Raw genomic sequence first — 12,750 nt, 5'->3', positions numbered from 1 at the left:
CAGGCATTTTGGCATTTCCCTCTCCCCAGTCTTCCTCCAGACTCTGGCACCTTGATTTCCGAATGACATGCAAAATTTGCTTTCATCTGAAAAAAGTACTTTGGACCACTGTGTTTTATCAAGGGCAGGGTCAATGCAGCTAGCTATCAGGAGTTTTTGGAGCACTTCATGCTTCCATCTGCTGAAAAGCTTTATGGAGATGAAGATTTCATTTTTCAGCACGACCTGGCACCTGCTCACAGTGCCAAAAGCACTGGTAAATGGTTTACTGACCATGGTATTACTTTGCTCAATTGGCCTGCCAACTCTCCTGACCTGAACCACATAGAGAATCTGTGGGATATTGTGAAGAGAAAGTTGAGAGACGCAAGACCCAACACTCTGGATGAGCTTAAGGCCGCTATCGAAGCATCCTGGGCCTCCATAACACCTCAGCAGTGCCACAGGCTGATTGCCTCCATGCCACGCCGCATTGAAGCAGTCATTTCTGCAAAAGGATTCCCGACCAAGTATTGAGTGCATAACTGAACATAATTATTTGAAGGTTGACTTTTTTTTGTATTAAAAACACTTTTCTTTTATTGGTCGGATGAAATATGCAAATTTTTTGAGATAGGAATTTTGGGTTTTCATGAGCTGTATGCCAAAATCATCAATATTAAAACAATAAAAGGCTAGAACTACTTTCAAATGTGTGTAATGAATCTAAAATATATGAAAGTCTAATGTTTATCAGTACATTACAGAAAATAATGAACTTTATCACAGTATGCTAATTTTTTGAAAAGAACCTGTATACATATTGAGACTACAAGCAAGCTAAAGCTGGCAAATTGAGCTCATTCACCTATTTTACAACTGCTTTCTCGCTGACGAGTGGCAGACGCCCCTCCCATGACGCAAATTCGCGTCTGATTTGAAGTAAATGTCACGCGCGAATGATGCGAGTAAACTTAAATGTTCAAGCGTCCAACTACGTGTGAATAGCACGATTTATTCACGCAAGTCGCGTCTGGTGTGAACGCACCATAAGTTTTTTTTTTTTTTTTAAATCAGTCTCTTCTGCTCACCAAGTCTGCATTTATTTGATCCAAAGTACAGCAAAAACAGTAAAAACATATTTATTTAAAATTACTCTTTTTGTATTTAAATATATTTTAAAATGTAATTTATGTCTGTGATCAAAGCTACATTTCCAGCAGCATTACTCCAGTCCTTCAGAAATCGTTCTAATATGCTGATTTGCTTTTCTAGAAACATTTTTTTATTATTATCAGTGTTTAAAACAGTTCAATACATGTTTTTCAGGATTCTTTGATGATTAGAAAGATCCAAAGACCAGCATTTATATGAAAATAAAAAGCTTTTGTAACATAAATCACTTTTTGGGGGGTAAGAAATTATAGAAATTAATACTTTTATTTAGCAATGATGCTTTAAATTAATCAAAAGTAATGATAAAGACATTTATAATGTTACAAAAGGTTTCTTTTTCAGATAAATGCTGTTCTTCTGAACTTTCTATTCATCAAAGAAACCTGAAAAAAATTCTACTCTGCTGTTTTCAACATAATAATAATAATAATAAATGTTTTTTTGAGCAGCAAATCAGAATATTAGTGTAATATATTCTGCATTGAAAGCACGGGAATGAATTACATTTTTTTAATGTATTCAAACGGAAAATAATGATTTTAAATAGTCAAACTATTTCTAAATTTTACTGTTTTTGCTGTACTTTGGATTAAACAAAATTCAGGGTTGGTAAGCAGAAAAGACTTCTTTAAAAAAAAAAAACTTTAATCTTACTGTTCAAAAACTTTTGAATGGTAATGTGTGTATATAAAGGCTTCAAATAAAGTGTTACCCAATTTTTTTGTTTGAATTCATGTAATTGTTCTACCAAAAGAAAATACATTTTTACACAAATGTTGGGTTAAAAATGCAACGTAGAGAGGTTGCATAGCTACATTGTAGCCTATAACCATTTTACTTGTTTTCCATTTTATATCGGATACTATTTTATTTACTTTTTAAAGCTACATTGTTTAGTTTTGTGCCACTTGCATCACAATTTGTAAAAAATAATGAAAAATCAAACTGGTATCCTGAATGCTCTTGCTGCTTGTCATTGGTTAAACAAACAGTAGTCCCGCCCCAAATTCACGCCATTAGCTTAGGTAAGTGTCAAATGAATGTTTAGACAAGCACAAAAAGACACTGATTGCTTGTAGTTCTTTGTAAAGTAGAAAAATACATCAATTGAATGTACCTAACACCTTTTTTTACAATATTTATAGAGAAACAGAGGAGCCCTGTTTTGCATCCTCTCGTCTGTTTTGCTGAAGCAGTGGGTGCAGCGCTGTGTGACGGCTTCCTATTAATAAACGGAGATGATTAAAATGTATCAAAACCTTGTGAGCCACAGTAAGGAAATCTACAGGAGCTTCACTGTCAGATGTGATGGGGAGTGCAAAAATGTTTCTGTTAGCAGTGATGAAATATTGATAGACATGGCGTTCCAGCAGACGTTAGCGGAGGGAGTGGAATAGGGAAACAATAAAGAGGCGGGATCTGAGTGTGAGCGTGACGTAGCATTAGATGGCTATTATTAATGGTTTAGTGCTCGGCCTCAGTATGCCAGGTAAAGGTTAACAGCTCTGGAGCTGCAGTCACCTTCCTCTGGTGACTGATGTTCAGAAATGAAATTTATGTTTCCTTTGAAACGCTGCCCTTGCGTTAACCGACACAATGTTCCTTCGTGTTGGCTTTACTGCCCCATTCAATATCCTGAAAGCTGTCCGAGACGGGCCGGAGAGCACTGACCTCTGCAGCTGTTGGAGCAGAAACCGAGGGCATTATGGGTGCTGGTGCTTAATTTGAAATGCCTAGTATGCATGCAGTGTTGACTTTTGTACCCGAGAATAGAGCAGAAGACTATAAAATAAAGTAGAATAATATGAACTTGCTTCAGGCAAATGCACTTGCTAAATTAATAAATATAGAATATAATAAAACAATATGAAGTTGCTTCACATAAATGCAGCTAATAAATAAATATAGAATGAAATGGAACATATAGAATAATCTAAATTTGCTGTGCGTTAATGCATGTGCTAAATAAATGTAGAATGTAATAGAACATAATAGAATAATATGAAGTTGATATATGTAAATGCCTATGCTAAATGAATATAGAATATAATAGAATAATATAAAGTTGCTATGTGTAAATGTATTTGCTAAATAAATATAGAATATAATACAATTATATAAAGTTGATGTGTTAATGCATATGCTGAATAATATAATAGAATTATGTAAAGTTGCTGTGTAAATGCATTTGTTAAATATATAGAATATAATAGAAGATAATCGAATTATATAAAGTTGCTAAATGTAAATGCATATGCTAAATAAAGAATATAATAGAATGTAAAATAATTACATAAAGTTGCTGTGTGTAAATGCATATGCTAAATAAATGTAGAATATAATAGAACATAATAGAATTATATAAAGTTGCTGTGTAAATGCATTTGCTAAGTAAATATATAGAATATAATAGAACGTAATAGAATTTTATAAAGTTGCTGTTAATGCATTTGCTAAATATAGAATATAATAGAACATAATAGAATTATATAAAGTTGCTGTGTAAATGCATTTGCTAAATAAATATATAGAATATAATAGAACATAATAGAATTGTATAAAGTTGCTGTTAGTGCATTTGCTAAATATAGAATATAGAACATAATAGAATTATATCAAGTTGCTAAATGTAAATGCATATGCTAAATAAAAATAATAGAACGTAATTATATAAAGTTGCTGTGTGTAAATGCATATGCTAAATATAGAATATAATAGAATTATATAAAGTTGCTGTTAATGCATTTGCTAAATAGAATTTAATAGAGCATAATAGAATTTTATAAAGTTGCTGTTAATGCATGTTAAATAAATATAGAATATAATATATAAAGTTGCTGTGTGTAAATGCATTTGCTAAATAAATATAGAATATAATAGAACATAAAATAATTATATAAAGTTGCTGTGTAAATGCATATGCTAAATAAAGAATATAATAGAATGTTATATAATTATATAAAGTTGCTGTGTAAATGCATTTGCAAAATGCATATAGAATATAATAGAACTATACAAAGTTGCTATATGTAAATGCACATGCTAAATAAATAATACAGTATAAAATAGAATGTGGCTTTGGGGAAATCTGTCTGCTAAATAAATATAGAATAAAATAATATAAAGTTGCTTTAGATAAATGCATCTAGTAATTAAATATAGAATGAAATGATAGGATAAAATAAAGTTATATAATAAAACATTAAAAAGTTGCTTTGAGTAAATACATCTGCTAAATTAATAAACATATAATAAACCATAATGAAGTATATGAATGAATAAGTATAGAATAAAATTGAATATACTAGAATTATTCTAAAGTTCCTTTGTGTAAATGGATCTGCTAAATATAGAATAATATAGTTACTTTATGAAAATGTTCCTAAATATAGAATAAAATAGAACATGACAGAATATTATAAAGTTTGTATAAATGTATTCACTAAATGAATAAATATAGGAATATAATAGAATAATATGAAATTTCTTCAGGTAAATTTATCCGCTAAATTACTGAATGTAGAATAAGATATGAAGTTGCTTTAGATAAATGCATCTAGTAAATAAATAGAGAATGAAATAAAACAATAGAATAATATAAATGCATATTAAAATAAAAAAAATGGAATATAATATAATTTTGAAGACTTGCTTTGGGTAAATTAATCTGCTAAATGAATAAATATATAATATAAAATTATGAAGTAAATAAATTTAGAATAAAAATCGCACAAAATAGAATTATGTAAAGTTCCATTGTGTAAATGGATCTGTTAAATAAATATTGAATATAATAGAATAATAGAAATTTACTTGTGTAAATGCATTTCCTAAATAAATATAAAAATATAATAGAATAATATGAAGATTCTCTAGGTAAATACGTCTGCTAAATTAATAAATATAGAAAAGAATAATATAAACTTAAATGTAAATGCATCTTCTATATCAACATAAAATAAAATGTAAAATAATATAATTATATTACAATTATATTATATAGAATTATATAGTTTGTGTAAATGGAAATGCTAAATTAAATATTCAATATTTTAGAATAAAATAAAGCTGCTTTAGTTAAACACATTTGCTAAAATAATAAACAAATTATAATAATATCAAGTTGTTTCAGGTAAGTGCATCTGTAAAATATTCAGAATAAAATGGAATATAATAGAATAATGTAGCATTGCTCTGTTTAAATGCATCTGCAAAATAAATATACATAGAAAATAAAATAGAACATTACAGAATAATTTGAATTTGCTTTAGGTAAATGTGTTCTGTTAAATATTAAAAGAAATAAAATAGAATATAATTTTAAACCACATTAGATGTAGCCAGTTATTATAATTATTTCTCTAAATCTGTTCAATTAATAAATACAGAATAAATTGAAGTAAAATAAGGTAAATGTAACGGTTTGTGAAAGGAACAAAGAACCTGACTAATCTATTTGATTGTTTTATGCAACAAGGTTGATATTTGTAAGATTTACTCATGTAATTAGATTGAGATAGTCGAATGGTATGCCATGATGAAACAATATTGGTTTAACTGAGTTCACTACTTCCTTTACAGGCAATAATCACACACAGCGGACGTTACCGGACATTAAACTGCTATCAAAAATCTTGTTTGCAAAGGAAGTCTGGGAAATGAATCTCTCGGTGTTTGGACTGTGAAGGGCTCAGCTGAATGTATTACAGCGAGACTGAACACCTTTAATATTCTCAGAGATCTGCAGCAATGATGGAACTGTAACCTGCATTTCCCAGAGTTCACTTCCAGCAATATTCAATATTTTTTGCAACAGTGTGTGTTTGTGTGCAGTCATAAATCTACTGCTGACTGAAGACACTTGCTCGACTTGCGTGCTTAATCAATTCTGCAGTCTGCGGGCTTGCTGTGAGTGATCTATGATTTCATTCTGGCTGGAGCGAAGAGCCTTATGGGTTTGTCAGGTTGTGTCTGTCTGTGTGTGTGTGCGTGTGTGTGCATATCTATTTGAGCCTGTGTTTGTAAATGAACATAGCAAATGTTAATGGCACTTTACACGAGCAGAGTACAAAATTGGGCCACTCTTAATAAAATGAAGCCACTTAAACAAATAGTCAGCGAAAGAAGGTGCTTAACCTTAAGAAAATGCTCTTCATCAACCTCAGAAAATCTAAATAGTGTACTTTGATCAAAGTAGTGTTGTGGCTTCACAACAAAGGTTATAGAACAGACAAAAACTTGTTTGTATTTATACAACAGTTCTTTCTAGTCCTCGATTGGCTGAGAGGAATGTGATATTCTAGTGATGACAGAACCGTTTGTATCACTCCGCTTGCGGTATTTCTCTCAGCAAGTGTCATGGTGGACACACAAATCCACTATAATTTTATAAATAATACTGTTTTTGTGTCACGGAATGTAGTTTTAAGACTTTTTAGGTGAGAATGTACTTGTTTAGACTTCAAATATGCGGCTTGTTAGTAAAGATAACGTCCGTTTGAAAATTTGCTTAGATTTTTTTCAGAGATGTGAGCTCCAGGGTGTCAGCGGCTGTTCAGCACTCAAAGAGCCTTACCTTGGCCAGATCTTTTGGAGTTTGCCACCAGCTCTAATGTTTCTGTAGTGGTTAAACATGAGAGATATTTCATTTTGGGTAAGTCTAACAGGCAGTCTTTGGTCTCATTAATCTATTCTTTTTTTTTTTTAGAGCAAATAGTTTTGGCTGAGGGCAAAATGTCATTGTTATATTTTATGTAAATGTAATGCTCTATGTCAGAGCGCTGCCTTTGTACGTTTGACCGAATTGCCTAGCAACTTTTATGATGGCTGTTGTTGTTGTTTATTAAATAGTATTTAATAAATAGTATTTATATAAATGAAAATATATTGGGAATAATTGGGAAACGCTGTTCATGATGATGATTTTAGTTACATTATTCCGTTATTAGATGGTTACAAGACACTGTTTTTATGAGCGAGACTTTTATATTGAAAAAGTCTGAAACATGGTTGTAAACAAGGAAGTCATTTTTAGTTTCAACAACACCTTGTAAGATGCAGCCAACAAATGCACTGAGCAGTGCTGTCATCTGAAATCAACCTTAACAGATGAAAGGACAGTACGACAAAGATATCGCTTTTCTCATTTCAAACTAATGTTTTTTTTTTTTGTGAATATGACATTGAGCTGAAGAATGAATGCTGTATCAGATGCAGGTAACACTCTGCTTTACACAATACAGTGAGCTTTTAATACAGTAATGCAATAAGCTTTTAATGAAGCAACTCAACATTCCTTCGTTACTAGTTCTAAAGTGACGTTTTTGAATTATTAAACTGTCAAACGAAGATTTAAATCCATGGCAGAAGAAAGTAGTTTGCACAAAAGAGGTTTTTAATGTATTTACAAATTTGTGCTGTCGGACTGTTGTATAAATGCTATATCACACTCGTAGCGGTAGCTGCAATTCATTAATTCTATAATGAATTGATTGTCAAAAATCAAATATGTCCAAATTCTGTTTCACCAGAATGGCACACTGTGTCCACTTGTACCATGCTGGTTGTCAGACAGGAAATGACATTGGCTTCACCTCTCATTTGAGTCATGGCTGAAATCGATCAATAAACACACCCAGAAAGTCGTTTGGTGAGTCACAAGCATTCTTGCATTCAGTTTAGATGTTCCTTTGCCTTGTCTGAAGGTATTTTCCTTTTCATTCTGAGCTCATTGCAACATTTATGAGATTTATATATTTGGTAAATCTATTAAAATGTATTTTAATACAGCACAACCTTTTTGTACTTTAAAAATGAATCAGTACGCAATGCCAGTAACGTTCAGCCAGTGCATAATTATGACTGAAATGGGATAAACACAAACTCAACAATTTCACCTTAGTCTCCACATGGCCATGGCGAGAAAGACAAATATGCAACAGCTAGTTCAGTGATTCTGCCTAGAAAAGCTGAAAAAACTGCTGACTTTGCTCAGAAAACCTCCAACAATGTTTTAGGCAGCACACATCAGCATTCAGAGTGCTTTCAGGTTTATACAGAAATGGCAATGAAATAAGCTGTTGAACTGAAACATTAATACTGTAGTTTGTCAACAACATACAGCACATTCCTTGAACTGAAATGACGTTGTGTTTTCTATTTTACAGCACAAAACAAATTCTCCAGCCTTGAACTAGACACACATCTCAGACATCAGACTCAGGTAAACCTCTGTCTAACATCAGACTGCACCTACTATTTTTAACAATATTCAACAAAATAGTAGTATGCTGTGTTGTTGTCACATGACCTGTTTATGCTGCCTGTATAATTCAGCAGGCAATGGATAATGTACTGTACATCCAGCTGGTTGTCATTGCAAAAGTCAAACCCATAGCACACAAAAACTGTTCCTAGCAAGCAGTTTTGAGCCTAGACAAACAAACAAGATGGGCATTTAATGGATAATGGGTAGTCATGCCACTTACTACACAACTTTTTTTTTTTTACCACTTACAGCTTTACTATTGATAACAGTCATTATTAAGAATAACTCATCTCGGAATGTTGCAGCTAACCAATCAGAATCAGAGCACCATGAGACATTCAATTACCTTTTCAAAATATGATTAGGTGTTTTAATTCAAATTTGTGTAAAACATTTGCCAGTCTGATTACCTAATAAATCAAAAAGTCAGCATTGAAAATTGTGGATAATCACATTTGGTTTTCCATTACGCTGAAAATTAAAGGTCACTTGGGCACATTGCATTGTGGGATATAGTATCTAACACAAGGGTCACCAAACTTGATCCTGGAGGGCCGGTGTCCTGCAGAGTTTAGCTCCAACTTGCCTCAACACAGCTGCCTGGAAGTTTCAAGTATACCTATTAAGACCTTGATTAGCTGGTTCAGGTGTGTTTGATTAGGGTTGGAGCTAAACTCTGTAGGGACACCGGCCCTCCAGGACCGAGTGTGGTGACCCCTGATCTAACACATTGTGCTCTCTATGCACATTTTAGCAAAACTTGTAGATAATCCAGATATTCCATCCACACTGAAAATCCAGTATTCATATATATACTATAGTTGCATGCTATTTTCTTTCTAAAATGTGACTCTGGACTCATTTGTATTGCTACAAATACTGTCATGAAAAGTTAATTTTTTTTCAGTAATTCAACTCAAATTGTGAAACTTGTGTATTAAATAAATTCAATGCAAACAGACTAAAGTAGTTTAAGTCTCAATAAATTAGAATAAGGTGACATGCCAATCAGCTAATCAACTCAAAAGACCTGCGACGGTTTCCTGAGCCTTCAAAGATGATCTCTCAGTTTGGTTCACTAGGCTACACAATCATGGGGAAGACTGCTGATGCGACAGCTGTCCAGAAGACAATCATTGACACCCTTCACAAGGAGGGTAAGCCACAAACATTCATTGCCAAAGAAGCTGGCTGTTCACAGAGTGCTGTATCCAAGCATGTTAACAAAGTTAAGTGGAAGGTGGAAGAAAAAGATGCACAATCAACCGAGAGAACCGCAGCTTTGAGAGGCTTGTCAAGCAAAATCGATTCAAGAATTTGGGTGAACTTCACAAGGAATGAACTGAGGCTGAGGTCAAGGCATCAAGAGGCACCACACAGACGTATCAAGGAATTTGGCTACAGTTGTCGTATTCCTCTTGTTAAGCCACTCCTGAACCACAGACAACGTCAGAGGCGTCTTACCTGGGCTAAGGAGAAGAAATGGACTGTTGCCCAGTGGTCCAACGTCCACTTTTCAGATGAGAGCAAGTTTTGTATTTCATTTGGAAACCAAGGTCCTAGACTCTGGAGGAAGGGTGGAGAAGCTCATAGCCCAAGTTGCTTAAAGTCCAGTGTTAAGTTTCCACAGTCTGTGATGATTTGGAGTACAATGTCATCTGCTGGTGTTGGTCCACTGTACCCGTGTACCAAGAAATTTTAGAACACTTCATGCTTCAAGCACTTCAAGCTTTTCAAAGATGCTGATTTCATTTTCCAGCAGGATTTGGCACCTGCCCACACTGCCAAACGCACCAAAAGTTGGTTAAATGACAATGGTGTTGGTGTGCTTGACTGGCCAGCAAAGTTACCAGACCTGAACCTCATAGAGAATCTATGAGGAAAATGAGAGAAACAAGACCAAAAAATGCAGATGAGCTGAAGGCCACTGTCAAAGAAACCTGGGCTTCCATACCACCTCAGCAGTGCCACAGACTGATCACCTCCATGTCACGCCGAATTGAGGCAGTAATTAAAGCTAAAGAAGCCCCTACCAAGTATTGAGTACAGTCGTGGCCAAAAGTTTTGAGAATTACATAAATATTGGAAATTGGAAAAGTTGCTGCTTAAGTTTTTATAATAGCAATTTGCATATATTCCAGAATGCTATGAAGAGTGATCAGATGAATTGCATAGCCCTTCTTTGCCATGAAAATTAATCCCGAAAAAAACTTTCCACTGCATTTCATTGCTGTCATTAAAGGTCCTGCTGAGATCATTTCAGTAATCGTCTTGTTAACTCAGGTGAGAATGTTGACCAGCACAAGGCTGGAGATCATTATGTCAGGCTGATTGGGTTAGAATGGCAGACTTGACATGTTAAAAGGAGGGTGATGCTTGAAATTGTTCTTCCATTGTTAACCATGGTGACCTGCAAAGAAACGCATGCAGCCATCTTTGCGTTGCATAAAAATGGCTCCACAGGCAAGGATATTGTTGCACCTAAATCAACAATTTATAGGATTATCAAGAACTTCAAGGAAAGAGGTTCAATTCTTGTTAAGAAGGCGTCAGGGTGTCCAAGAAAGTCCAGCAAGCGCCAGGATCATCTCCTAAAGAGGATTCAGCTGTGGGATCGGAGTGCCACCAGTGCAGAGCTTGCTCAGGAATGGCAGCAGGCAGGTGTGAGCGCATCTGCACGCACAGTGAGGCCAAGACTTTTTGAAGATGGCCTGGTTTTCAAGAAGGGCAGCAAAGAAGCCACTTCTCTCCAAAAAAAAAAAAACATCAGGGACAGATTGATCTTCTGCAAAAAGTATGGCGAATGGACTGCTGAGGACTGGGGCAAAGTCATATTCTCCGATGAAGCCTCTTTCCGATTGTTTGGGGCATCTGGAAAAAGGCTTGTCCGGAGAAGAAAATGTGAGCGCTACCATCAGTCCTGTGTCATGCCAACAGTAAAGCATCCTGAGACCATTCATGTGTGGGGTTGCTTCTCATCCAAGGGAGTGGGCTCACTCACAATTTTGCCCAAAAACACAGCCATGAATAAAGAATGGTACCAAAACACCCTCCAACAGCAACTTCTTCCAACAATCCAACAACAGTTTGGTGAAGAACAATGCATTTTCCAGCACGATGGAGCACCGTGCCATAAGGCAAAAGTGATAACTAAGTGGCTCTGGGACCAAAACGTTGAAATTTTGGGTCCATGGCCTGGAAACTCCCCAGATCTTAATCCCATTGAGAACTTGTGGTCAATCCTCAAGAGGCGGGTGGACAAACAAAAACCCACTAATTCTGACAAACTCCAAGAAGTGATTATGAAAGAATGGGTTGCTATCAGTCAGGATTTGGCCCAGAAGTTGATTGAGAGCATGCCCAGTCGAATTGCAGAGGTCCTGAAAAAGGGCCAACACTGCAAATACTGACTCTTTGCATAAATGTCATGTAATTGTCGATAAAAGCCTTTGAAATGTATGAAGTGCTTGTAATTATATTTCAGTACATCACAGAAACAACTGAAACAAAGATCTAAAAGCAGTTTAGCAGCAAACTTTGTGAAAACTAATATTTGTGTCATTCTCAAAACTTTTGGCCACGACTGTACATATACAGTAAATGAACATGCTTTCCAGAAGGCCAACAATTCACTAAAAATTTTTTTTTAATTGGTCTTATGGAGTATTCTAATTTGTTGAGATGATGAAATGGTGGGTTTTGTTAAATGTGAGCCAAATCATCACAATTAAAAGAACCAAAGACTCAAACTTCTTCAGTCTGTGTGCATTGAATTTATTTAATACACAAGTTTCACAGTTTGAGTCGAATTACTGAAATAAATGAACTTTTCCACAACATTCTAATTTATTGAGATACACCTGTATACCCGTGCTACTTATGACTGGTTTTGTGGTACAGGGTAACAAATAGTAGACTCAATAATAGAATGGAATAGTAACATACTCTTTTTCTTAAGTAAGCTGGCTGTGACAACTCAAAAGGTCACAAGTGTCTACTTTGCTGCATACAAACAGAAAACAGGGTGAAGTTGGGTGAGATGACAGTAGTTAGATCACAAGGCACTGAACAACTCAGTTGAACTTCTAAAGCCAAAAATACATGAATATATAAAATGAGTCTTACTGTGCCAGGGTATAAAGAGATAGATGGATGGATGGGTAATTGTAGATGGATGGATCTAATCTGCATGTGTCTTGCAGCAGTGATATTCAGCTCTGTGTAATGAAGTCCTGCAGTAGGACAATGGCGCTGGTAAAAGATTTATACGGCATGTGCTTGACCCTGCGGGAGCAATGTGATGGTGAAAAGAGATTAGAGAAATCACA

The sequence above is a fragment of the Garra rufa genome, chromosome 17 (assembly GCF_049309525.1).
Source record: "Garra rufa chromosome 17, GarRuf1.0, whole genome shotgun sequence".
Classification (NCBI taxonomy): domain Eukaryota; kingdom Metazoa; phylum Chordata; class Actinopteri; order Cypriniformes; family Cyprinidae; genus Garra; species Garra rufa.
The sequence above is the reverse complement of the archived record's forward strand: the minus strand, read 5'-3'. Positions refer to the sequence as shown.